Source organism: Pristiophorus japonicus, chromosome 18 (assembly GCF_044704955.1).
Source record: "Pristiophorus japonicus isolate sPriJap1 chromosome 18, sPriJap1.hap1, whole genome shotgun sequence".
Taxonomy (NCBI): Eukaryota; Metazoa; Chordata; class Chondrichthyes; family Pristiophoridae; genus Pristiophorus; species Pristiophorus japonicus.
Genome location: NC_091994.1, coordinates 113,820,844 through 113,847,754, shown reverse-complemented (window position 1 = coordinate 113,847,754; position 26,911 = coordinate 113,820,844). Strand labels below are relative to the sequence as shown.

Sequence of the window (26,911 nt, the reverse complement as noted above, 5' to 3'; positions counted from 1 at the left end):
ACATCAGCAACATTCTACCTGCATCTAACCTGTCCAGTCCCGTCCAGAATTTTATGTGTCTATGAGATCTCCTCTCATTTTTCCAAATTCCAGTGAGTACAAGCCTAGCTGATCCAGTCTTTCCTCATATGTCAGTCCTGCCATCCCGGGAATCAGTCTGATGAACCTTCGCTGCACTCCCTCAATAGCAAGCACGTCCTTCTTTAGATTAGTAGACCAAAACTGCACACAATACTCAAGGTGTGGTCTCACCAAGGCCCTGTACAACTGCAGTAAAACCTCCCTGCTCCTACACTCAAATCCACTCGCTATGAAGGCCAGCATGCCATTTGCTTTCTTTACTGCCTGCTGTACCTGCATGCCTACCTTCAATGACTGATGTACCATGACACCCAGGTCTCTTTGCACCTCCCCTTTTACTAATCTGTCACCATTCAGATAATCTGCCTTCCTGTTTTTGCCACCAAAGTGGATAACCTCCCATTTATTCACATTATACTGCATCTGCCATGCATTTGCCCATTCACCTAACCTGTCCAAGTCCCCCTGCCTCTTATCATCCTCCTCGCAGCTCGCACTGCCACCCAGCTTAGTGTCATCTGCAAACTTGGAGATATTACCTTCAATTCCTTCGTTTAAATCATTGAAGTATATTGTAAATAGCTGAGGTCCCAGCACTGAGCCCTGCGGCACCCCACTAGTCACTGCCTGCCATTCTGAAAAGAATCCATTTATTCCCACTCTTTGCTTCCTGTCTGCCAACCAGTTCTATATCCACGTCAATACAGTACCACCAATACCATGTGCCTTAATTTTGCACACCAATCTCTTGTGTGGGATCTTGTCAAAAGCCTTTTGAAAGTCCAAATACACCACATCCACTGATTCTCCCTTGTCCACTCTACTAGTTACATCCTCAAAAAATTCCAGAAGATTTGTCAAGCATGATTTCCCTTTCATAAATCCATGCTGACTTGGACCAATCCTGTCACTGCTTTCCAAATGTGCTGCTATTACATCTTTAATAATTGATTCCAGCATTTTCCCCACTACCGATGTCAGGCTAACCGGTCTATAATTACCCGTTTTCTCTCCCTTTTTTAAAAAGTGGGGTTACATTAGCTACCCTCCAGTCCATAGGAACTGATCCAGAATCTATAGACTGTTGGAAAATGATCACCAATGCATCCACTATTTCTAGGGCCACTTCCCTAAGTACTCTGGGATGCAGACAATCAGGCCCTGGGGATTTATCAGCCTTCCTTCGTGAAGACTGAACCAAAGTATTTGTTCAATTGGTCTGCTATTTCTTTGTTCCCCATTATAATTTCACCTGAGTCCGACTGCAAGGGACCTAGGTTTGTCTTCACTAATCTTTTTCTCTTCACATATCTACAGAAGCTTTTGCAGTCGGTTTTTATGTTTCCGGTAAGCATCCTCTCGTACTCTATTTCCCCCTCCTAATTAAACCCTTTGTCCTCCTCTGCTGAATTCTTAATTTCTCCCAGTCCTCAGGTTTGCTGCTTTTTCTGGCCAATTTATATGCCTCTTCCTTGGATCTAACACTATCCTTAATTTCCCTTGTTAGCCACGGTTGAGCCACCTTCCCTGTTTTGTTTTTACTCCAGACAGGGATGTACACTTGAAGTTCATCCATGTGATCTATAAATGTTTGCCATTCCCTATCCACCGTCAACCCTTTAAGTATCCTTTGCCAGTCTATTTTAGCCAATTCACGCCTCATGCCGTCGAAGTTAGCTTTCCTTAAGTTCAGGACAGTTTCTGAATTAACTGTGTCACTCTCCATCTTAATAAAGAATTCTACCATATTATGGTCACTCTTCCCCAAGGGGCCTCGCACAACAAGATTGCTAATTAGTCCCTTCTCATTACACATCACCCAGTCTAGGATGGCCAGCTCTCTGGTTGGTTCCTCGACATATTGGTCAAGAAAACCATCTCTTATACACTCCAGGAAATCCTCCTCCACCGTATTGCTACCAGTTTGGTTAGCCCAATCAATATGTAAATTAAAGTCGCCCATGATAACTGCTGTACCTTTAATGCATGCATCCCTTATTTCTTGTTTGATGCTGTCCCCAACCTCACTACTACTGTTTGGTGTTCTGTACACAATTCCCACTAGCGTTTTCTGCCCTTTGGTATTCCGTAGCTCCACCCATACCGATTCCACATCATCCAAGCTAATGTCCTTCCTTACTAATGCATTAATTTCGTCTTTATCCAGCAACACCACACCACCTCCTTTTCCTTTCTGTCTATCCTTCCTGAATGTTGAATACCCCTGGATGTTGAGCTCCCAGCCTTGGTCACCCTGGAGCCATGTCTCTGTGATGCCAATTACATCATACCCGTTAACTGCTGTCTGCGCAGTTAATTCGTCCACCTTATTCCGAATACTCCTCGCATTGAGTCACAGAGCCTTCAAGCTTGTCTTTTTAACACACTTTGCCCCTTTAGAATTTTGCTGCAATCTGGCCCTTTCTGTTTTTTGCCTTGGGTTTTTCTGCCCTCCAGTTTTACTATTCTTCTTTCTATCTTTTGCCTCTGTCTCCCTTTTATTTCCCTTTGCCTCCCTGCATAGGTACCCATCCCCCTGCCATATTAGTTTAACTCCTCCCCAACAGCACTAGCAAACACTCCCCCTAGGACATTGGTTCCGGTCCTGTCCAGGTGCAGACCATCCGGTTTGTACTGGTCCCACCTCCCCAAGAATCGGTTCCAAAGCCCCAGGAATTTGAATCCCTCCCTTCTGCACCACTCCTCAAGCCAGGTATTCATCTGAGTTATCCTGCGATTCCTACTCTGACTAGCACGTGGCACTGATAGCAATCATGAGATTACTACTTTTGAGGTCCTACTTTTTAATTTAGCTCCTAGCTCCCTAAATTCGTCTCGTAGGACCTCATCCTGTTTTTTACCTATAACGTTGGTACCGATATGCACCACGGCAACTGGCTGTTCACCCTCCCTTTTCAGAATGCCCTGCACCTGCTCCGAGACATCCTTGACCCTGGCACCAGGGAGGCAACATACCATCCTGGAGTCTCGGTTGCGGCCGCAGAAACGCCTATCTATTCCCCTTACAATCGAATCCCCAATCACTATCGCGCTCCCACTCTTTTTCCTACCCTCCTGTGCAGCAGAGCCAGCCACAGTGCCATGAACTTGGCTGCTGCTGCCCTCCCCTGATGAGTCATCCCCCTCAACAGTACCCAAAGCAGTGTATCTGTTTTGCAGGGGGATGACCACAGGGGACCCCTGCACTACCTTCCTTGCACTGCTCTTCCTGTTGGTCACCCATTCCCTATTTGGCTGTGTACCCTTTACCTGCGTTAAGACCAACTCACTAAACGTGCTATTCACGTCATTATCAGCATCGTGGATGCTCCAGAGTTCATCCACCCGCAGCTCCAGCGCCGCAATGTGGTCCGTCAGGAGCTGCAGGTGGATGCACTTCCCGCACACGTAGTCATCAGGGACACCGTAAGCGTCCCTGAGTTCCCACATAGTACAGGAGGAGCATAACACGTGTCCGAGCTCTCCTGCCATGACTTAACCCTTAGATACACTTAAATTGGCAACAACAATGTTAAAAGGTTAGTTACTGATATAAAAAGAAAAAGACAAACTACTTATCAATCACTTACCCCCTCCTGCACAGACCAGCCTGATCCAGTAGCAAGGAGTGTTGGCCTCGACAAAATTGGAAAAACTGGCCCCTCCTTATTTTAATGGACACATGAGAAATGGGTGATTGGGAGCCTACCCGCAACGTGATTGGCTGACCAGCACGGTACAAAAGTGTTGCTGCTCACCAATAACATTTGGGATTGGCAAAGAGTGAGCGCAGGAATTCGGTGGAGAGGAGGAAGGCAGTGCAGACATCTAAAAAGGAGGAGTCGAGCCACAGAACCCGAGTCTTTAAGTTAGACACGCGAGCGAACCTGTGGTACAGCGAGAGGAGATAAAGGTAGACCCAAGAGCTCGGAGGGAGCGTGAATGTAAGGGAATGAGGAAAGTGACGTCAGCGCAAAGGGAAGGAGCTCATTGGTGAATAGTTGGTAATTTTTCTTGAAGTCTTACATTTATTTCTGTTAAGTTACTTAATAGTCTATTAAGTAAAGGCGTGATAGGGCACCTCGGTCCTGTGGAATGCACATCGTGTGCCATGTGGGAACTCCAAAATGCTTCCCGTGTCCTGGATATCCACATGAGCAGGAAGTGTTGTCGGCTGGAGGAGCTCGAGCTCCAGGTTTCGGAGTTTGAGCAATAGCCAGCGTCACTGCGGTTCATCCATAAGGCTGAGAGCTACATGGATAGCACATTTCAGGAGGTGGTCATCCCGCAGTGTAAGAGGGAATGGGTGTGTTGTGTATCTGTAAAGCATGCACTCCCGTGTTCCACCACCAGGGAGCGCATCCCCTGAAGTTCCAAGGGATCCCAGCATCCCTTGGGAGCACTGTATATAAGCCAGCCCCTAAGGCCTGTTCCTCACTCTGGAGTGTCTTAATAAAGACTGAGGTCACTGTTACTTCAATCTCCCTGTGTGCAGTCTCATCTGTGTTAGGAACACAATAACTGGCGACGAGTATACGAATCCAACGCAAAGATGCAACAAACTGTGGGCATCCTGGAGAAGATCTCGGAGGGTGAGGACTGGGAAGCCTATGTCGAACGACTAGACCAGTACTTTGCAGCCAACGAGCTGGATGGAGAAGGAAGCGCTGCAAAAAGGAGAGCGGTCCTCCTCACAGTCTGCGGGGCACCGACCTACAGCCTCATGAAGAATCTTCTGGCTCCGGTGAAACCCACAGATAAGTTGCATGAGGAGCTGTGTACACTGGTTCGGGAGCATCTTAACCCAAGGGAGAGCGTGCTGATGGCGAGGTATCGGTTCTACACGTGCCAGCGATCTGAAGGTCAGGAAGTGGCGAGCTACGTCGCCGAGCTAAGGCGACTGGCAGGACAATGTGAGTTTGATGGATACCTGGAGCAAATGCTCAGAGACTTTTTTGTACTGGGCATTGGCCACGAGACCATCCTACGAAAACTTTTAACTGTAGAGACACCGACCCTCAGTAAGGCCATTGCGATAGCACAGGCGTTTATGTCCACCAGTGATAACACCAAACAAATGCGTCTTCATGGCAAAAGAAGTGGAGTTTTTGGGGAGAAGGCATTCGGCCCACAGACGCCAAGACAGAGGCTATCAGGAACGTGCCCAGGCCACAGAACGTCACGGAGCTGCGGTCGTTCCTGGGACTCCTCAACTATTTTGGTAACTTCCTACCGGGGTTAAGCACCCTCTTAGAGCCCCTACATGTGTTATTGTGTAAAGGTGAGAACTGGTTATGGGGAAAAAAACAAGTAATTGCTTTTGAGAAAGTCAGAAACATTTTATGCTCCAACAAGCTGCTTGTATTGTATAACCCGTGTAAAAGACTTGTGCTAGCATGTGACGCGTTGTCGTACGGAGTCGGGTGTGTATTACAACAAGCTAACGTTGCGGGGAAGTTGCAACCTGTCGCCTATGCCTCCAGGAGCTTGTCTAAGGCCGAGAGGGCCTACAGCATGATTGAGAAAGAGGTATTAATGTGTGTGTTCGGGGTAAAGAAAATGCATCAGTACCGGTTTGGCCTCAAATTTGAGCTGGAAACCGATCACAAGCCCCTCATATCCCTGTTCGCTGAAAACAAGGGGATAAATATTAATGCCTCAGCCCACATACAAAGGTGGGCACTCGCGCTATCAGCGTATAACTATACCATCCGCCACAGGCCAGGCACCGAGAACTGTGCGGATGTTCTCAGTCGGCTACCATTGCCCACCATAGGGGTGGAAATGGTGCAGCCTGCAAACTTGTTGATGGTGGCGCAGCCCGCAGACTTGTTGATGGTCATGGAAGCGTTTGAAAATGATAAATCACCTGTCACGGCCCACCAGATTAGAACTTGGACCAGCCAAGATCCTCTGCTGTCCCTAGTAAAAAACTATGTACTGCATGGGAGCTGGGCCAGCATCCCCGTTGAAATGCAAGAGCTAATCAAGCTGTTCCAGCGGCGAAAGGACGAGCTGTCCATTCAGGCAGACTGCCTGTTGTGGAGTAACCGCGTAGTGCTACCAAAAAAGGGCAGAGAGACGTTCATCTCGGATCTCCACAGCACACACCCGGGTATAGTAATGATGAAAGTGATAGCCAGATCCCACGTGTGGTGGCCCGATATCGACTCTGACTTAGAGTCCTGTGTACGGCAATGCAGCATGTGTGCTCAGTTGAGCAACGTGCCCAGAGAGACACCACTAAGTTTGTGGTCCTGGCCCTCCAGACCATGGTCGAGGATCCATGTCGACTATGCGGGCCCGTTTCTCGATAAAATGTTCCTGGTGGTGGTGGATGCTTTTTCAAAATGGATTGAATGTGAAATAATGTCGGGAAGCACCGCCACCGCCACCATTGAAAGCCTGAGGGCCATGTTTGCCACCCACGGCCTGCCTGACATACTGGTCAGTGACAACGGGCCATGTTTCACCAGTGCTGAATTTAAAGAATTCATGAGCAGCATTGGGATCAAACATGTCACCTCGGCCCCGTTTAAACCTCCAATGGGCAGGCAGAGAGGGCAGTACAAACCATCAAACAGAGCCTTAAACGTGTCACAGAAGGCTCACTCCAAACCCGCCTGTCCCGAGTACTGCTGAGCTACCGCACGAGACCCCACTCACTCACAGGGGTGCCCCCGGCTGAGCTACTCATGAAAAAGACACTTAAAACCAGACTCTCGCTGGTTCACCCCAACCTGCATGATCAGGTAGAGAGCAGGCGGCAGCAACAAAATGTAAACGATGGTCGCGCCACTGTGTCACGGGAAATTGATCTGAATGACCCTGTGTATGTGCTAAACTATGGACATGGTCCCAAGTGGATCGCGGGCATGGTGATAGCTAAAGAAGGGAATAGGGTGTTTGTAGTCAAACTAGACAATAGACAAATTTGCAGAAAGCACCTGGACCAAACAAGGCTGCGGTTCACAGACTGCCCTGAACAACCCACAGCAGACACCACCTTTTTCGAGCCCACAACACACACCCAAAGGTTCAACGACACCACCCCGGACCAAATCGAACCCATCACGCCCAACAGCCCAGCAAGGCCAGGCTCACCCAGCAGCCCTGCAGGGCCAACAACATGCCAGCCCAGCGAGGGCACAGCCAACACACCAGAACAGACATTTGTACCGAGGCGGTCCACCAGGGAAAGAAAGGCTCCCAACCGCCTCACCTTGTAAATAGTTTTCACTTTGATGTTGTGTATCTGTAAAGCATGCACTCCCATGTTCTGCCACCAGGGAGCGCATCTCCTGAAGCCCCAAGGGATCCCACCATCCCTTGGGAGCACTGTATATAAGCCGGACCCCAAGGCCTGTTCCTCACTCTGGAGTGTCTTAATAAAGACTGAGGTCACTTACTTTAACCTCCCTGTGTGCAGTCTCATCTGTGTTAGGAACACAATAGGGGGACCATTAGACAGACAAGGAGGACCAGGCAGGTAGTGTAGGAGTCCCCTAAGTGCCTCTCGTGTTCTGAGTACCGGTGAGAGCGATGGTGCCTCTGGAGAGTGCAGCCAGAGCCAAGTTCACAGCATCATGGGTGGCTCAGCTGCACAGGGAGGTGGGGGAGATTGGGAAGGTAATAGTGAGCTGAACAGACAGGTGTTTCTGCGGCCACAGACATGACTCCAGGATGGTATGCTGCCTCCTTGATGCCAGGGTCAAGGATGTCACCGAGCAGCTGCAGGACATTCTGTGGGGAGAGGGTTAACAGCCAGAGGTCGTGGTCCATATCTGGATCAACGACATAGGCAGAAAGAGGGATGAGGTCCTGCAGGTAGATTTTAGTGAGCTAGGAAATAGATTAAAGAGCAGGACCTCAAAGGCAGAAAGTTCCAGATTACTCCCGGTGTCACGAGCTAGTGACCAATGAGTGTAGAAATAGGAGGATAGAGCAGATGAATGCGTGGCTGGAGAGATGATGCAGGACGGAGGGCTTTAGATTTCTGGGACATTGGAACCGGTTCTGGGGGAGGTGGGACCTGTTCAGGCCGGACAGGTTGTATCTCAACAGGGCCAGGACCAGTGACCCTGCGGTGGGGGTTGCTAGTGCTGTTGGGGAGGGTTTAAACTAATTGGGCAGCGGGATGTAGCATTAGAAAAGAGAAACAGAGGGCACAAAGGATTGGGAGAGACGGATAGCACTCGAGTAAGAAATAGTACGGTATTAGGTGGGGTCAGACTAAGAGAGAATACAAGAAGGTCTAAGATAGGTTTACAGTGTATGTGTGTGAATCCACGAAGTGTGGTAAACAAGGTTGGTGAGCTGTAGGCACAAATAGGCACACGGGAATATGATGTTGCGGCAATAACGTAGACCTGGCTCAAAAAAGGACAGGATTGGATACTAAATATTCCCGGATACAAGGTGTGCAGGAATGATAGGAAAGGAAAGAAAGGGAATGGGTGGCAGTATTGATTAAGGAGAATATTACAGTGCTGGAGGGGTCAAGGACAGAAGTTATTTGTTAGATGTGAGAAACAATCGAGGTGCCGTTACACTATTGGGTGTATTCTCTAGGCTGCCAACTAGTGCAAAGGATATAGAGCAGCAAATTGGCAGAGAAATTACAGAGGTGCAAGAACTATAGAATATTGATAATGGGGGACTTCAGCTATCCTAATATAGACTGGGCCAGTAATAGTGCAAAGGTCAGAGAGGGGGAAGAATTTCTGAAGTGTGTTCGGGAGAACTTTCTTGAGCAGTGTGTTTCTGGCCCGACGAGGGGGGAGGCCTTGCTGGGTCTGGTTCTGGGGAATGAGGTTGGGCAAGTGGAGCAAGTCAGCAGGGGAACATTTAGAGAACAGCGATCATACAAGGTTTAGATTAGCTACGGAAAGGACAGGGAGAAATCTAGAATAAAAATACATAATTGAAGGAAAGCCAATTTCAGTGGGTTGAGAATGGATCTGGCCCGGGTAAATTGGAATCATAGATTGGCAGGCAAAACTGTAAATCGAATAATGGGCTGCCTTTAAATAGGAGATGGTTCGGGTACAGTTGAGGCACATTCCCACAAGGGAGGAAAGAGGGAAACTGAAGGCAGAGCTCCCTGGATGATGAAAGAGATAGGATTATATCGGATTACACGGGATATACGGCACAGAAACAGGCCGTTCGGCCCAACCAGTCCATGCCGGTGTTTATGCTCCACTCGAGCCTCCTCCCGTCTTTCCTCATCTAAATCTATCAGCATAACCCTCTATTCCCTTCTCCCCCATTGGCTTGTCCAACCTCCCCTTAAATACATCGATACTATTCGCCTCAACCCCTCCCTGTGGCAGCGAGTTCCACATTCTCACCACTCTCTGGGTAAAGAAGTTTCTCCTGAATTCCCCATTGGATTTCTTGGTGACTATCTTATATTGATGGCCTCTAGTTATGCTCTTCCCCACAAGTGGAAACATTCTCTCTGTATCCACTCTATCAAAACCTTTCATCATTTTAAAGACTTCGATTAGGTCACCCCTCAGCCTTCTCTTTTCAACAGAAGAGACCCAGCCTGTTCATTTTTTTTTGTTTCAAAAATATACTTTATTCATGTAAAAATTTTCACAATACATTGAAAAATAGTTCAGAACATTGTGGTCAGCAATTCCAGGGCGAGGGCAGCGAAGCCGGGCCACTGATTGCAGCACGGGCGGGCACAGCAGGAGGGCGAGTGCCCAGGGGCAGGAGGGCGAGGGCCCAGGGGCAGCACGGGCCCAGCCCACACTGCGATATGTGTGCACACTAGGTCCATGCAGCAGAGCTGGTCTCCAGTCGTCCTGGTTAACCCTTGCCCCTGGACCAAGACCTCGCTCTGTCAAGCCCCGTGTGGTGGCTGGTGTGCAACGGTCACCCCACGTTAAAAAAATCCACCCACAGGCATCTTCCACCCTTCAGGATGTAGTTCGGGATCTGGAATATTAGGTCCTTCACTGAAACACCTGTAAACTCGTCCCTTCTTGGCGTGGAAGCAAGTCATCCTTGCTTTGAGGGACTGCCGATGATGCTGACAATTGGTTTGGATGCTGACAGCAGTTCCTTACAATGCACTAGCGTATATTTCATTTCAAGGTCCAGTTTAGTACAATCCGTAAATCACGTTACATGTAATACTGTGCAAATGAGGGTATTACATGGAGCAGATAAGAACAGGTTTACATTATATTCCAGGATACATTTCAATACCAATCACCAATCACGTTACATGTAGCACTATGCAGATGAAAGCAGTAACGGAACGGATGAGAATACATTTACATTTCTTTACAAGTTACTAAACAGTGCAGAGACTTTCATGAAACATGGCACAACACAGGTGTTTTTCAGTACATGGTGCTCTATGTAGACAAGCAGATTAACAAGTGCTCAGATCCACAGTCGGTCCGCGGATTGCTCACAATCTGCGACCAGTTCGAACTGGCCTCGGGAGCGAAGGTCAATCGCAGCAAGAGCGAGGCCATGTTCTTCGGCAACTGGGCCGACCGAGCCTCCATTCCCTTCACCGTTAAACCAGATTTCCTGAAGGTGTTGGGAATATGGTTCGGAGCAGACGGGGCGTGCGCCAAAAACTGGGAAGAGCGTATCGCCAAAGTGAAGCAAAAACTGGGATGGTGGAAGCTGTGCTTCCTCTCCATGGCAGGAAAGAACCTGGTCATCAGGAGTGAGGTGCTCTCGGGGTTGCTGCACGTGGCACAGGTCTGGCCCATCCCTCGCTCCTGTGCTGTGGCAGTCACCCGGGCCGTCTTCCACTTTGTCTGGAGGTCCAAAATGGACCGTGTCCGCAGAGACACAATGCACAAATCTCTGGACAGTGGAGGAAAGGATGTTCCGAACGTGGCCCTCATCCTGATGGTCACCTTTGTGTGCGGCTGCATCAAGCTGTGCACAGACCCCCCAGTACGCAAACACCAAGTGTCACTACGTGCTGAGGTTCTACCTGTCCCCGGTGTTGTGAAGGATGGGCCTGGCCATGCTGCCTCGAAACGCCCCCACCAGTTGGACCATGCCTGTCCACCTGTCCTTCGTGGAAAAGTTTTTCACAAAAAACCCCTTTGACCACAAGACCATAAAACAATGGTCAGCACGTAACGTCCTGGACGCCCTACGAAAGGAGAGGGTGGACCCTGTCGGGTGGTTCCCTGAGCGGACTGTCGAACTCGTTTGGCAGAACGTCTCATCGCCAGAGCTTTCACACAAGCACCAAGACGTAGCTTGGTTCTTCCCCACCGTGCCTTTGTGGCGACTGCACCAATTTTAAGTGCGTCCCTCAGCACGTAATCCTGGATCTTGGATTGCGCCAGTCTGCAACACGCAGACGTGGACATCTCCTTGCTCTGGAAGACCAGCAAGTTTCGGCAAGACCAAAGAGCGTCTTTGACCGAGTTGATGGCCCTCCAGCAGCAGGTGATGTCTGTCTCGGTGTGTGTCCCTGGGAACAGCCCGTAGAGCACAGAGTCCTGTGTTACGGAGCTGCTCGGGATGAACCTCGACAGCAACCACTGCATCTCTTTCCAAACCTGCCTTGCGAAGGGGCAATCCTGAAGGAGGTGGGTGACAGTCTCGTCCGCCCCGCAGCTGACTCGGGGGCACCGTGCCGTGCTGCTGAGACGCCGGCTGTGCATGAACGCTCTGACAGGTAAGGCCCTCCTCACCGCCAACCAAGCTACATCTTGGTGCTTGTGTGAAAGCTCTGGCGATGAGACGTTCTGCCAAACGAGTTCGACAGTCCGCTCAGGGAACCACCCAACAGAGTCCACCCTCTCCTTCTTTCGTAGGGCGTCCAGGACCTTACGTGCTGACCACTGCTTTATGGCCTTGTGGTCAAAGGGGTTTTTTGTGAAAAACTTTTCCACGAAGGACAGGTGGACAGGCATGGTCCAACTGGTGGGCCGTTTCGAGGCAGCATGGCCAGGCCCATCCTTCGCAACAGCGGGGACAGGTAGAACCTCAGCACGTAGTGACACTTGGTGTTTGCGTACCGGGAGTCGGTGCACAGCTTGATGCAGCCGCACACAAAGGTGGCCATCAGGATGAGGGCCACGTTCGGAACATCCTTTCCTCCACTGTCCAGAGATTTGTACATTGTGTCTCTGCGGACACGGTCCATTTTGGACCTCCAGACAAAGTGGAAGACGGCCCGGGTGACTGCCACGGCACAGGAGCGAGGGATGGGCCAGACCTGTGCCACGTGCAGCAACCCCGAGAGCACCTCACTCCTGATGACCAGGTTCTTTCCTGCCATGGAGAGGAAGCGCAGCTTCCAGCATCCCAGTTTTTGCTTCACTTTGGCGATACGCTCCTCCCAGTTTTTGGCGCACGTCCCGTCCGCTCCGAACCATATTCCCAACACCTTCAGGAAATCTGGCTTCACGGTGAAGGGAATAAAGGATCGGTCGGCCCAGTTGCCAAAGAACATGGCCTCGCTCTTGCTGCGATTGACCTTTGCTCCCGAGGCCAGTTCAAACTGGTCGCAGATTGTGAGCAATCTGCGGACCGACTGCGGATCCGAGCAAAAGATGGCCACGTCGTCCATGTACAGGGAGGTCTTGACCTGAGCGCCTCCGCTGCCTGGGATCGTCACCCCTCTAATGCCCGCATCCTTCCTGATGGACTCGGCAAAGGGCTCGATACAACACACAAACAAGACAGAGGAGAGGGGACAGCCTTGCCTGACTCCAGATCTGATCGGAAAGCTTTCAGTTTCCCACCTGGTGATTAGAACTGCACGACTGATGTCTGTGTAGAGCAGTCGGATCCAATTGCGGATACCCTCCCCAAACCCCATCTTGGAGAGCACGTCCATCAGGTATGTGTGCGATATCCTGTCAATGGCCTTCTCCTGGTCTAAGCTGATTAAACAGGTGTCCACCCTCCTGTCCCGCACGTAGGCGATCGTATCCCTGAGTAGCGCCAGGCTATCAGAGATCTTCCTGCCGGGGACAGCGCAGGTCTGGTCCGGGTGGATCACCAGCTCCAGAGCAGACTTGACCCTGTTGGCGATGACCTTTGACAGGATCTTGTAGTCCACATTGAGCAGCGAAATGGGCCGCCAGTTTTTGATTTCCTCCCTCTCCCCCTTCTGCTTGTAGATGAGGGTGATGATGCCTTTCCTCATCGATTCTGACATACTGCCAGCCAGAAGCATACCTCCGTACACTTCCAGCAGGTCCGGGCCTATCCAGTCCCACAGAGCGAATACAACTCGACCGGTAAGCCGTCGCTTCCGGGGGTTTTATTCGTCTCGAAGGACCGGACGGCCTTTGTCAGCTCGTCCAGAGTTAGCGGGTGGTCCAGACTCTCCCGCTTGCCGTCGTCTAGGACCTCCGAAATAGACGACAGGAAAGACTGGGAGGCCGCGCGGCCTGTGGGTTTGACATCGTACAGCCCGGCATAGAAGGATTTGCTGATCCTCTGCATGTCAGGCTGTGAAGACGTCACAGAACCGTCTTCTTCCTTTAGGCTGGTGATCACAGAGCTCCCTCCGTGTACCTTTTTGGAAGAAGAAACGCGAACACGTCTCATCCTGCTCGACGGAGCGGACTCTGGAGCGGAAGATGATCTTGGAGGACTCTGAGGCAAAGAGCGAGGCTTGCTGGCCCTTCACCTCTTCGAGTTCCTCCGCGACATCGACCCCCATCGACTGCAGCAGGAGCAGGTTTTGCATATTCGTCTGGAGTTGGGACAATTCCCTCTGTCTCCCTCTCGCCTCCTGAACACCTTTGAGGATGAAGAACCTCTTGATGTTCATCTTGATTGTTTCCCACCAGTGCATCGGGGAATCGCAGAGGGGCTTTACGGTTCTCCAACCTTTGTAATCCCTCTTGAGTTCCTCAATGTTTTCCGGAGTCAACAGTTTCACGTTCAGCTTCCATATCCCTCTGCCAACTTTCTGGTTTTCCTGTGGGCGACAGTCGGCCAGTAGGAGGCAGTGGTCAGAGAAGAACACCGGCGTGACGTCGGTGGATCTGACCATGAGCGTGTGGGACACAAACAGGAAGTCTATTCTGGAACGGACGGACCCGTCTGGTCTCGACCAGGTGTATCTGCGCGGTGCTCCGTCTGCAGGGTTGCTGAAGACGTCGCACAGCTTGGCGTCTTTTACCGCGTCCATCAGGAGTCTGGACGTGGCGTCCAGTTTGCTGTCGGCTCTGCTGGATCGTCCAGTCGCATCGATGATGCAGTTGAAGTCACCGCCCAGAATGACCGGCCTGGACGTTGCCAGCAGCCGTGGGAGCTGCTGGAACAGGGCCAGCCTCTCGCTTCTGAGAGGCGAGGCATTAATGTTAATTAGCCTTAGAGGAACATTTTTATACATTACATCTGCTACGAGGAGGCGGCCGCCCACCACCTCCTTAACTTCGGTGATGGTGAAGTGGCCTCCCCGCAGCAGAATGACCAGGCCGGAGGAACAGCAATCGTTGCCTCCTGACCATATGGATGGTCCATGGGTCCACCATCGTGACCACTGCCGGTAACTGCTGGAGTGCGGCAGGCTGCACTCCTGTAAGAACAGCAGGTCCGCTTTGACCTTGGCGAGGTACCCCAAGGTGGAAACACATCGCGTAGTCGGCTTAATGCTACGCACGTTAATGGATGCAATCTTTAAACCCATTTTTAAATTGGTGGTTACAATCCAAACATTACATTACAAACACGCAATCCTTTGGCCCTGTGGCCTGTTCCTATATACATCGGTTAGCTTTAAACTCTTCTACTGCACCTTGGCTGAGACATGGGTTGTCCTCTGCCTTGGGGAAGCTTCGACCGGGGGTCTCCAGCAGTGTGGAGGGGGGGTCCTCCATGTCAACTGGGCTGCCCTCGCCTGGTGTTGGTTGTTCCTTGTGTGCGTCCCCTGTGGTGTCGTCGCTCACAGTGTTCCGGAGCTGGGCTGCGCTGGTCACATTGGCATGTTGCCTCTTCTTCTGCTGGTGGTGGTGGGGGCTTTTGCCTCGCCCTTCATCATCGGAAGAACTGCAGCCACTGCTGTCCGTCGTGGACTCGAGCCGTCTTTTGCCTTTCGATACGGCAGGAGGCCCCTTTGCCTTAGGCTTGTGGGCCTTCTTCTTCTTGACGAGCTGCCATTCCTGTTCCTCTTCTGCTTCTGCCCCCTCCTCTTCCATGGACTCGGTGTCTCGGGGCCGGGGGGGAATTTCACTGCTGGGTGCTAGTGTCTGCCGGCTCTCCGTGGCAGACTGCCCTTCCTCCTCTCGCTCAGTGTCGACTAGGGCGGTGGTTTCTTCGCACGGTGTGTTGGAGAGGAGGGAGGTGTCAGTCTCCTCTGGGGCGTTGCGATCCTCCTCACATGTCACCATGTTCTTTGCCGCCTGCGCAGAGCTGAAATTACGCTTGGGGCAGGCCTTGTCCAGCCTGACCACAGAGGTTGCAGCACTTGGTCTCTTTACAGTCCTTTGTCTGGTGTCCTTCCTTCTTGCAGTTGCGGCAAATGACTGTTTTGCAGCTTGCCGCCACATGGCCTGCCTTCCCGCAGGTCCGGCACACGTTGGGTTGTCGCCCCGATGTATATTTATTGCATGTTAAGTAAATGTTTGTCAAATCTTCATGTGAAAAATAATTCAGAATCTGATGTGTTTGAAAAAGCAATGTTCAAGTTTTGCACATCGGAAGACCGACCAATAGGGACATCGTGAGCTTCTGGCCTTCGTCACAACAGCAACAACAAAAACTTGTATTTATAAAGCGCCTTTAACGCAGTAAAACTTCCCAAGGCATTTCCCAGGACTAACACCTGTGACAGCTCATCTCACCCTACCTGCTTTTTTTCAAGTGGGTTTCCAATTTTTTGCATATCCCCGATTAGCGGGCGTGCTTTCAGCTGCCTCGGCCCTAAACTCTGGAATTCCCTCCCCAAACCTCGCCTCCTTTAAGACGCTCCTTAAAACCTACCTCTTTGACCAAACTTCAGGTCATCTGTCCGACTATCTCCTTATGTGGCTCGGTGTCAAATTCTGTTTGATAACGCTCCTGTGAAGTGCCTTGGAATGTTTTTCTACATTAAAGGCGCTATATAAATTACAAATTGATAAGTAAATAAGGAGAAACTTTTTCCAGTGTCAGAAAGGTCATCAAACAAGGGGACAGAGATTGAAGAAAATTTGCCAAAGAACCAGAGGCAACAGAAGGATGTCCCCACCCCCATCGGCAGCCTGAATTAAATTAATCTCCATGGCAAGAGAGCTCGGGCACATGTTATGCTCCTCCTGTGCTATGTGGGAAGTCAGGGACACTTCCAGTGTTCCTGACGACTACATGTGCGGGAAGTGTATCTGGCTGCAGCTCCTGACAGATCGCATTGCGGCACTGGAGCTGCAGGTGGATTTACTCTGGAGCATCCGCGATGTTGAGAATGACGTGAATAGCACGTTTAGTGAGTTGGCCACACCGCAGGTAAAGGGCACACAGCCAGATAGGGAATGGGTGACCAACAGGAAGAGCAGTGCAAGGAAGGTAGTGCAGAGGTCCCCTGCGGTCATCCCCCTGCAAAACAGATACACCGCTTTGGGTACTGTTGAGGGGGATGACTCATCAGAGGAGAGCAGCAGCAGCAAAGTTCATGGCACCGTGGGTGGCTCTGCTGCACAGGAGGGCAGGAAAAAGAGTGGGAGAGCGATAGTGATAGGGGATTCAATTGTAAGGGGAATAGATAGACGTTTCTGCGGCTGCAACCGAGACTCCAGGATGGTATGTTGCCTCCCTGGTGCCAGGGTCAAGGATGTCTCTGAGCGGGTGAAAAGGGAGGGTAAATAGCCAGTTGTCATGGTGCATATAGGTACCAACGATATAGGTAAAAAATGGGATGAGGTCCTACAAGACGAATTTAGGGAGCTAGGAGCTAAATTAAAAAGTAGGACCTCAAAAGTAGTAATCTCACGATTGCTACCAGTGCCACGTACTAGTCAGAGTAGGAATCGCAGGATAGCTCAGATGAATATGTGGCTTGAGGAGTGGTGCAGAAGGGAGGGATTCAAATTCCTGGGACATTGGAACCGGTTCTGGGGGAGGTGGGACCAGTACAAACAGGACGGTCTGCACCTGGGCAGGACCGGAACCAATGTCCTAGGGGTAGTGTTTGCTAGTGCTGTTGGGGAGGGGTTAAACTTATATGGCAGGGGGATGGGAACCTATGCAGGGAAGTAGAATGGGGGCAGAAGCAAAAGATAGAAAGAAGAAAAGTAAGTGGAGGGCAGAGAAACTCGTAATAAGGTGGAAGAATTAACTGCACAGGCAGCAATTAACGAATATGATATAATTAGCATCACGGAGACATGGCTCCAGGGTGACCAAGGCTGGGAACTCAACATCCAGGGGTATTTAACATTCAGGAAGGATAGACCCAGAAAGGAAAAGGAGGCGGGGTGGCGTTGCTGGTTAAAGAGGAAATTAATGCAATAGTAAGGAAGGATATTAGCTTGGATGATGTGGAATCTGTATGGGTGGAGCTACGGAAAACCAAAGGGCAGAAAATGCTAGTGGGAGTTGTGCACAGACCACCAAACAGTAGTAGTGAGGTTGAGGACAGCATCAAACAAGAAATTAGGGATGCGTGCAATAAAGGTACAGCAGTTATCATGGGCCACTTTAATCCACATATAGATTGGGCTAACCAAACTGGTAACAATGTGGTGGAGGAGGATTTCCTGGAGTGTATTAGGGATGGTTTCCTAGACCAATATGTGTACTGTATAGTGACACGTGTAATGTAATTTGTTGAATGTACTACAATGTATCCCGTATTGTATCGAATTGTACTTGAACTGAAAAACAAGGGAATGTATCGAACGGAACTGCCGTCAGCACCCAAATGTAGTGTATGGGATTGCTGACCGCAGCTAAATGTACTGAACTGCTTTTGAATGTACTGTACAAATTTTTATATGAATCAAGTATATTTTGAAATTTAAAAAAATATGTCGAGGAACCAACTAGAGAGCTGGCCATCCTGGACTAGGTGATGTGTAATGAGAAAGGACTAATTAACAATCTTGTTGTGCGAGGCTCCTTGGGGAAGAGTGACCATAACATGGTGGAATTTTTTATTAAGATGGAGAGTGACACAGTTAATTCAGAGACTAGGGTCCTGAACTTAAGGAAAGGTAACTTCGATGGTATGAGACGTGAATTGGCTAGAATAGACTGGCGAATGATACTTAAAGGGTTGACGGTGGATTGGCAATGGCAAACAATTAAAGATCACATGGATGAACTTCAACAATTGTACATCCCTGTCTGGAGTAAAAATAAAACTGGGAAGGTAGCTCAACCGTGGCTAACAAGGGAAATTAAGGATAGTGTTAAAGTCAAGGAAGAGGCATCTAAATTGGCCAGAAAAAGCAGCAAACCTGAGGACTGGGAGAATTTTATAATACAGCAGAGGAGGACAAAGGTTTAATTAGGAGGGGAAAATAGAGTACGAGAGGAAGCTTGCTGGGAACATAAACACTGACTGCAAAAGCTTCTACAGATATGTGAAGAGAGAAAGATTAGTGAAAACAAACGTAGGTCCCTTGTAGGCAGATTCAGGTGAATTTATAATGGAGAACAAAGAAATGGCGGACCAGTTAAACAAATACTTTGGTTCTGTCTTCACGAAGGAAGACACGGATAACCTTCCGGAAATACTAAGGGACTGAGGGTCTAGTGAGAAGGAGGAACTGAAGGAAATCCTTATTAGGCAGGAAATTGTGTTAGGGAAATTGATGGGATTGAAGGCCGATAAATCCCCAGGGCCTGATAGTCTGCATCCCAGAGTACTTAAGGAAGTAGCCCTAGAAATAGTGGATGCATTGGTGATCATTTTCCAACAGTCTATCAACTCTGGATCGGTTCCTATGGACTGGAGGGTAGATAATGTAACACCACTTTTTAAGAAAGGAGGGAGAGAGAAAACGGGTAATTATAGACCGGTTAGCCTGACATCAGTAGTGGGGAAAATGTTGGAATCAATTATTAAAGATGAAATAGCAGCACATTTGGAAAGCAGTGACAGGATCGGTCCAAGTCAGCATGGATTTATGAAAGGGAAATCCTGCTTGACAAATCGTCTAGAATTTTTTAAGGATGTAATTGGTAGAGTGGACAAGGGAGAACCAGTGGATGTGGTGTATTTGGACTTTCAAAAGGCTTTTGACAAGGTCCCATACAAGATATTGGTGTGCAAGATTAAAGCACATGGTATTGGAGGTAATATACTGACATAGATAGAGAACTGGTTGGCAGACAGGAAGCAGAGAGTCGGGATAAACGGGTCATTTTCAGAATGGCAGGCAGTGACTAGTGGGGTGCCGCAGGGCTCAGTGCTGGGACCCCAGCTCTTTACAACATACATTAATGATTTGGATGAGGGAATTGAGTGTAATATCTCCAAGTTTGCAGATGACACTCAGCTGGGTGGCGGTGTGAGCTGTGAGGAGGACGCTAAGAGGCTGCAGGGTGACTTGGACAGGTTAGGTGAGTGGGCAAATGCATGGCAGATGCTGTATAATGTGGATAAATGTGAGGTTATCCACTTTGGTAGCAAAAACACAAAGGCAGAATATCTGAATGGTGGCAGATTAGGAAAAGGGGAGGTGCAACGAGACCTGGGTGTCATGGTACATCAGTCATTGAAAGTTGGCATGTAGGTACAGCAGGCGGTGAAGAAGGCAAATGATATGTTGGCCTTCATTTCGAGGGGATTTGAGTACAGGGGCAGGGAGGTCTTACTGCAGTTGTACAGGCCTCATCTGGAATATTATGTTCAGTTTTGGTTTCCTAATCTGAGGAAGAATGTACTTGCTATTGAGGGAGTGCAGCGAAGGTTCACCAGACTGATTTCCAGGATGGCAGGACTGACATATGATGAGAAACTGGATCGACTGGACCTGTATTCACTGGAGTTTAGAAGGATGAGTGGGGATCTAATAGAATCATAGAAACATATAAAATTCTGACGGGACTGGACAGGTTAGATGTAGGAAGAATGTTCCTGATGTTGGGAAAGTCCAGAATCAGGGGACATAATCTAAGGATAAGAGGTAAGCCATTTAGGACTGAGATGAGGAGAAACTTCTTCACTCAGAGAGTTGTTAACCTGTGGAATTCCCTATCGCAGAGAGTTGTTGGGGCCAGTTCATTGGATATATTCAAGAGGGAGTTAGATGTGGCCCTTACGGCTAAAGGGATCAAGGGGTATGGAGAGAAAGCAGGAAAGGGATACTGAAGGAATGATCAGCCATGATCTGATTGAATGGTGGTGCAGGCTCGAAGGGCCGAATGGCCTACTCCTGCACCTATTTTCTATAATTCTATGAAGCCACGTAATGTAAAAAAACGTCATGCAACAAATTGTTGTGAGCTGTCTGAAAAGGTGATGGAAGCAAATTGAACAGTAATGTTGAAAAGTTAATTTGGATAATACTTGATGAAAAATAATGTCCGGGCTTTGGGGAAAGAGAGGAGTAGGATTAATTGAATAGCCCTTTAAAAGAGCTGTCAGAGGCATGATGGGCTGAATGGCCTCGTTTGATACTGTGTCGTTGTATCAGTAGTTAATAAGATTGAAAATGTTGTCAAAAAGAAAGAAGTGCATTTATATAGCACCGCAAAATGGTTTACAGCCATTAAGGTACTTATGGCATGCTGCTTTGAAAATGTTGTTGGATGTGGTGTGAGTTGCAAGTGTGAATAATTGTTGATTTTGTGTGTAAAATGTGGAATTTGGTAGTTGTAGAGATGAATATAAATGTGAGCGTTGGTATCGACTGACTGGTGAGTTGTTTTAAAGGTGGTGCGGGTAATGCCGCATTGGTGTGATGAGTGAGCATGGAGGTGATATTAGTGTGGGAAAAAGTGATTGTGGACTCCGGAGAACTATGGAAGAAAAAGGTGTATGTAGGATGGTGTTGAGTGCTTTTAAAGAAGGCCGTTTTTGTACCTCTCTCTGTTGGAAATAAAGTAGAGGAAAAAAATTAAAGTGAACGTGAGATTGGTAATAAAAACATTTAGCTTGCAGAGGCATGCATTTGAAATTCTGATTTTGATTGTAAAGCCAGGGGAGAGCGCGAACGCAGTCCCCCACTACCACAAATTTTGCAGTCGAGTATCCCGCATTTGGGGACATCGCAGGCGTCAGCACACCCGAAGTGCAATGGGCTAGCCTCGTCCTGCGAGAACCACCTTCTTGATCATGGTTACTCCCCTGCCAGGTAAGTATGCCTTAAAGTGGCTCGAAATCGCTATCCAATCCCAATCCTTACTCCTTAACGTCACGGCAAGTTACAATTTCATGAGCTTAATTTATCTTTTCCTCGTAAAAGCATAGAGTGAAATGTAAGACTGATGGCTTTCTTTTCCTTCATTTGATTAAATATGACAGTTTTGAGGATTCCACTGTATTTCTTGTCGCTGTATTATTTGCATCTCATCCATAAAAGGAAACAGCGCCACCAATCGTGGCACGGAACGCAGCAGTCCTGAAACTGAGCTCACTGTGTGGGCGGGGACAAATGCTTCAATAACGAAATGGAAGCCTCTGCCTGTGAGGCAAGTCAATGCTTCCTGTCCAGTCCCTCAAGTCCAGTCAGTACCTCTGCAGCCCAGCATTATGCTATTATGCCAGGAGTAAAAGGGTCACATTGTGAGAACATAGATGAGGCTGGTATTCCCTTGAGCTGTTTAAAATGATTAAAGAACTTTAGATTAGAGAGAAACGATTTCCTCTCATGGGGGGAGACGAGATCGAGGGTACATGACCTTAAAATGACAGCTAGGCCATTCAGTAGTGTTTTCATGAAGCACATGCTTCACACAAGAAAGTGACTTCACAGAGTTACTGTGTATGTGCGGGCATTAGGATTCAATAACTAATTCTCTTCTTCCTATTTGTCCCTGAAATTAGCTTTAGGTCACGTATCTGTGGCATAACTAAAACCGCCTATTCCCGCCTCCATAACATTGCTTGCCTCCGCCCCTGCCTCAGCTCTTCTGCTGCTGAAACCCTCACTCATGCATGCCTTTGTTACCTCTAGACTTGACTACACCAACGCACTCCTGGCTGGCCACCCACATCCTACACTGCGTAAACTTGAGGTCATCCAAAACTCAGCTGCCCATGTCCTAACTCACACCAAGTCACGATCACCCATCACCCCCTGTGCTCGCTGCCCCGTGTCCTAACTCACACCCAGTCCCACTCACCCATCACCCCCTGTGCTCGCTGCCCCGTGTCCTAACTCGCACCAAGTCCCACTCACCCATCACCCCCTGTGCTCGCTGCCCCGTGTCCTAACTCGCACCGAGTCCCACTCACCCATCACCCCCTGTGCTCACTGACCCGTGTCCTAACTCGCACCGAGTCCCGCTCACCCATCACCCCCTGTGCTCGCTGCCCCGTGTCCTAACTCGCACCGAGTCCCACTCACCCATCACCCCCTGTGCTCACTGCCCCCTGTCCTAACTCACACCAAGTCCCGCTCACCCATCACCCCCTGTGCTCGCTGCCCTGTGTCCTAATTCGCACCAAGTCCCACTCACCAATCACCCCCTGTGCTCGCTGACCTACATTGGCTCCTGGTCCGGCAATACCTCGATTTCAAAATTCTCATCCATGTTTACAAATCCCTCCATGGCCCTCGCCCCTCCCTATCTCTGTAATCTCCTCCAGCCCCTCAACCCCTCCCAACCCCCCAAGATGTCTGCGATCCTCTAATTCTGCCCTCTTGAGCATCCCTGATTATAATCGCCCAACCATCGGTGGCCGTGTCTTCTGTTGCCTGGGCCCCAAGCTCTGGAACTCCCTCCCTAAACCTTTCCGCCTCTCTACCTCTCTTTCCTCCTTTAAGACGCTCCTTAAAACCCACCTCTTTAACCAAGCTTTTGACCATCTGCCGTTATTTCTCCTTATGCGGCTCGGTGTCAAATGTATCTGTTTTGACTTATAACACTGCTGTGAAGCGCCTTGGGACATTTAACTACGTTAAAGGCGCTATATAAATACAAGTTGTTGTTGTTGTTAGGCAGCCCCTCGGAGTCGAGGATGACGACCTTCCACACTAACATCAGTGTTCTCAGGTGGCTGTTGAGTCCAATGCGGGATCTACAACTCTTTTAGAGGAGACAAAATAAAACATTTAAATCAAGTACCCCCCAATCTGGGGGGCCACTCCAAACATTTTCCATTGCACTTTTTTATTTTTTTTATTTTTTTTTGTATTTTTGTAGGTTTTTTTTGTGTTTTTTTGGGGGGCATTAAAACCATATATTTTACAAGTGCCCCCTATAAAAGGGGAGGGGACACTAAAAACCCCGGCAATTAAAACAAATTAAACTTTAAAACATAAAATCAAATTAAAATTTGGTTGCCGGGGGTGATGATGCACTCCAGTCCCTCCGGCGCCCACCTCTCGCGGAAGGCCGCGAGCGTACCGGTGGACACCGCGTGCTCCATCTCCAGGGACATCCTGGCCCGGATGTACGCTCGGAAGAGAGGCAGGCAGTCAGGCTGAACGACCCCCTCGACCGTCCGCTGCCTGGACCGGCTGATGGCACCCTTGGCCGTGCCCAGGAGCAGTCCTACGAGGAGGCCCTCGGACCTACCCGCTCCCCTCCGCACAGGGTGCCCAAAGATCAGGAGTGTGGGACTGAAATGCAGCCAGAATTTCAGGAGCAGCCCCTTTAAATATTGGAAGAGGGGCTGCAACCTCGTGCATTCCATAAAAACATGGAACACGGACTCTTCCAGACCGCAGAAATTTCAGGCGGCCTGGGAGCCCGTGAACCGGCTTAAAAATTTATTGCACGGGACTGCTCCGTGCACCACCATCCAGGCCAAGTCCCCGATAAATAGTGGGAGGACTCCCGCGTAGAGTGCACTCCATCGGGGACCCCCACCTCCTCTGGATGGCAAGATGGTACGCCATGGCGTGTCCGGACGGCAGGCGAGGATGGCAAGGTGGAGAGTGTGCAGGAGCAGCCCGTACAGGAAACCCCTCCGCGCAGAACTGAAAGGCACGGAGGGGATTTCCCCGAGGCGGCTCAAGTTGTGAGGCGCCGGCTCCCGAGGGAGGTTCCGGGGTTTGGCGCCGATGAGGAATTCTGTCGGGACGGGGGTCAGTTCGGACGGGATCTCCCCACGTGCTTGAGCCTCCTCGAATAATGTTTCCACCCAGGATCAAACCAGGCACCTTTCGCATGTAAAGCAAATGTGATAACCGCAACACGATTTAAACCTCTGCAAAATTCAGCTTTTACCAAGATTTGAACTCGGATCACTGGATTCAAAGTCCAGAGTGCTCACCATTACACCATTTAACCAACGGTAAGATTTGAACTCGGAGCGCTGAATTCGAAGTCCAGGCTGCTCACCATTACACCATTGAACCAACAATATGCGGGATCTACAGCCTCTGTCCCAGGTGGAGGTTCCAACGAAGAGACTCAAAGTGTTTGGCACATTTCCCAATGCTGCTTCTCCAGTCTGAGCGGGCCTTGGGCCAGGGATCCCTTAGAGTCAGTGCGGATGTTACATTTTTTCAAGGAGGCTTTGGGATGTCTTGAAGCGTTTTCTCTGCTCTCCTGGGGCTCGCTTGCTGTGATGGAGCTCGGACTAGAGGGCCTTTTTTGGGAGTCTTGTATGGGACATTGTACTACATTAAAGGCGCTATATAAATACAGTTGTTGTTGAGCAAATATGGAGAAACTATTTCCAGTGGCAGGAGGGTTGATAACCAAAGGACACAGATTGAATAAAGGCCGATGGGCTGAATGGCCTCCTTCCTGTGCTGTATCATTCTATAAATTGGGTTGAACATTCTATTGGTGAGGTTGAACATTTTTCTAGCTGTATTTGGCAAAGTCCCAAGTTGGGATTCAGCTGTGAAAATATTCTTGTACCTGAATGTTAGAGACCATAAAGGTAATCTGTTGTGGAGGTGGAACACGTGAGTATGGTTCTTAATGAATACTTTGTGTTTGTTTTTGCAAATGAGGGGGTCGATGCAGACATTGTAATCTGGGAGGAAGGTGTGTGAAATATTAGATGAAATAAACATAGTGAGAGAGGAAGTATTAAGGGGTTTAGCTGCTTTGAAAGTGGATAAATCCCCAGGCCCGGATGAAATGTATCCCAGGCTGTTAAGAGAAGCAAGAGAGCAAATAACAGAGGCTCTGACCATCATTTTCCAATCCTCTCTGGCTTCAGGTGTGGTGCCAGAGGGCTGGAGGACTGCTAATGTGGTACCTTTGTTTAAAAAGGGAGAAAGGCATAGACCGAGTAATTACAGGCCAGTCAGCCCAACCTCGGTGGTGGGAAAATTATTGGAAAAATTCTGAAGGACAGGATAAATCTTCATTTAGAAAGACAGATTAATCAAGGACAGTCTGCACGGATTTGTTAAGGGAAGGTCGTGTCTGCCTTAACTTGATTTAATTTTTTGAGGAGGTAATAAGGAGGGTCAATGAGGGTACCATGTTTGATGTAGTGTATATGGATATTAGCAAGGCTTTTGATAAGGTCCGACAAGGCAGACTGGTCACGAAAGTAAAAGCCCATGGGATCCAGGGCAAAGTGGCAAGTTGGATCCAAAATTGGCTCAGAGGCAGGAAGCAAAGGGTAATGGTTGATGGGTATATCCGATGTAATCCTATGTAATAATGAGGACATCAATTCTGCTTCCTGGAAAATAGGTATTTACTTGCATTTTGATTCTGTGGTCAAATATGACCTGAACATTAATTGACTAGAAACCCTCTGGGCAATGGTGTTAATCTGAGGAGCCCACATGGCTCCATGGCTGAGCATACCATCTATGCTGACACTTGTGTGTGCTGCTGAGGGAGTGCTGCACTATCCAAGGTGCCTTCTTTCAGATGAGGCGTTAAAAGCCCCTGTCTCCCTGCTGAGGCCGATGTAAACAATCCCAGCACACTATTTCAAAATTCTCATCCTTGTTTTCAAATCTCTCCATGGCCTCGCCCCTCCCTATCTCTGTAATCTCCTCCAGCCCCACAACCCCCCGAAATGTCTGCGCTCCTCTAATTCTGCCCTCTTGAGCATCCCTGATTATAATCGCTCCACCATCGGTGGCCGTGCCTTCTGTTGCCTGGGCCCCAAGCTCTGGAACTCCCTCCCTAAACCTCTCCGCCTCTCTACCTCTCTTTCCTCCTTCAAGACGCTCCTTAACATAGAAACATAGAAACATAGAAAATAGGTGCAGGAGCAGGCCATTCGGCCCTTCTAGCCTGCACCGCCATTCAATGAGTTCATGGCTGAACATGCAACTTCAGTACCCCATTCCTGCTTTCTCGCCATACCCCTTGATCCCCCGAGTAGTAAGGACTTCATCTAACTCCCTTTTGAATATATTTAGTGAATTGGCCTCAACTACTTTCTGTGGTAGAGAATTCCACAGGTTCACCACTCTCTGGGTGAAGAAGTTTCTCCTCATCTCGGTCCTAAATGGCTTACCCCTTATCCTTAGACGGTGACCCCTGGTTCTGGACTTTCCCAACATTGGGAACATTCTTCCTGCATCTAACCTGTCTAAACCCATCAGAATTTTAAACGTTTCTATGAGGTCCCCTCTCATTCTTCTGAACTCCAGTGAATACAAGCCCAGTTGATCCAGTCTTTCTTGATAGGTCAGTCCCACCATCCCGGGAATCAGTCTGGTGAATCTTCGCTGCACTCCCTCAATAGCAACCTCTTTGACCAAGCTTTTGGTCATCAGCCCTAATTGCTACTTATGCAGCTAGGTATCAATTGTTTTATCTCATAAAACTCCTGTGTAGTGCCTTGGGA

The 26,911-nt window shown here is 49.2% G+C and overlaps 1 non-coding gene across 1 annotated transcript; it reads right to left on the bottom strand.

The window, feature by feature from the left end:
- Window positions 1-21,164: 21,164 nt before the first annotated feature.
- Window positions 21,165-21,328, bottom strand: LOC139229560 (U1 spliceosomal RNA). Its single transcript, XR_011587759.1, has one exon. It is a non-coding gene; the product is annotated as a U1 spliceosomal RNA (small nuclear RNA).
- Between the last annotated feature and the right edge of the window lie 5,583 nt (window positions 21,329-26,911).